Source organism: Hipposideros armiger, unplaced genomic scaffold, assembly GCF_001890085.2.
Source record: "Hipposideros armiger isolate ML-2016 unplaced genomic scaffold, ASM189008v1 scaffold_466, whole genome shotgun sequence".
In the NCBI taxonomy this organism is placed as follows: Eukaryota; Metazoa; Chordata; class Mammalia; order Chiroptera; family Hipposideridae; genus Hipposideros; species Hipposideros armiger.
The window spans coordinates 889267-890572 of NW_017731816.1; the positions used below are offsets into that span (position 1 = coordinate 889267).

Consider the following 1306-nt stretch of genomic DNA (forward strand, 5'->3'; position numbering starts at 1 on the left):
AGACCTCCAAGGGGTCAACGGATAAAATCTAGGAAGTCTGTGAACTTGAATGAGGAAAAAAGTTATATTTTTATGTTTACCACCCTCTAACTGAAATGGAGCATTTCCTCCCATTATGGATGAGGCCATAAATCACGAACACATAGTTGTGTCACCAATAAGAATCATAGAGGTTTCCATGTTACATTTTCATAGACATCTCAAAATACTGCTTATGTTCCTCACTACTTACCAATTACAGTAGCTGTTGGACCCACTGTTAGATCTTATTTGGTAGATTAATAAAGAAGTACAGATATTACTGTATCAAATTTTAAAATAATATGTTGATAACTATTTTAATATACTTATTTCCTCTGTTATGAATTTATGTTATACATTTAAAAACATGATTCTGAGAACAGCTTCACCAGATGCCAAAAGGAGCCCTGGCACAAAAGAGGTTAGGAAATACTTGCTGATTGTCTTAATGAGGAATAGATGGGTTAGTTGCATGTTTACTAGCTCTTTCTCACTGCCTGGCCTTTGCAAATGCTGTGTCCCCTGCCTGGAACACCTTTCTCCGTTACTTCTACGGGCACACCCCTTTTATCCTTCTGCTCAGATATTCCCTCCTCTGAGAAGCCCTCCCGGATGCCCTTTCCCCCGGGCTGGGTCAGGGGTCTTACCTGGGCTACCTGTACTTGCCCCATAGCCCCATGAGCCTCTCTGGCTTCCCCAGCCCTGGCCCCCTGCCTGTATCCCCCCATCCCAGCTCCAGCCCCTCTGCTTGTGCCTCCCCCATCCCACCCTGACCACTCTGCCCAAACTTCCCTCATCACCCCTGAGCATGCTGTTACTGTCTGGTTGATACACTGATAGACTGACTTGATCACTGCTGTGTCCCCAACATTACCCAGCACAGAGCAGGGCCAGCTTTGCTCTGTGAGCACATGCTGAATGAAAGGGGATGACTGAAGTTAGGGTCCCCCATCCCTTTTCTCTAGGACCTCCTGATCCCACCTACCTCAAAAGAAACCTCAACCTCTTCTTCAGCTTCGCCGTTCTCCCCTCCCTCCTCCAGGTGGCAGCTCTGGAATTGGGGCATCAGTTAGGGATGCTGGGGAACAGAGGCGATACCCCAGTCCACCCCCAGCCCTTTCAGTGGACCTTTCCATTGCAGCTGGGGAGAAGGGGACCTGCTCTGGATGGGGGTAGGGCCTCACCTTTGCCATGATATCGGCATACGCCATATACAGGTAATCCTCATCCAGTTTGCTGAGGAAATAATTGGGGAGATTATCAGAACCCAGTGGAGAGGACCCCC

At 47.9% G+C, this 1306-nt stretch overlaps 2 protein-coding genes across 2 annotated transcripts in view; both read right to left on the reverse strand.

The window, feature by feature from the left end:
- The window catches only part of LOC109395376 (ryanodine receptor 1-like), a 19317-nt gene extending 18023 nt beyond the window's left edge, over positions 1 to 1294 (reverse strand). Inside the window, exons 1-2 of the mRNA XM_019666304.1 lie at positions 1206 to 1294; positions 1007 to 1072 (exon numbers count right to left, since the gene is read on the reverse strand). The gene's annotated coding sequence lies outside the window, so the exon portion shown is untranslated. The remainder of the gene's footprint in view (positions 1 to 1006; positions 1073 to 1205) is intronic.
- The window catches only part of LOC109395341 (ryanodine receptor 1), a 126143-nt gene that overhangs the window by 52995 nt on the left and 71842 nt on the right, over positions 1 to 1306 (reverse strand). The window lies entirely within an intron of this gene.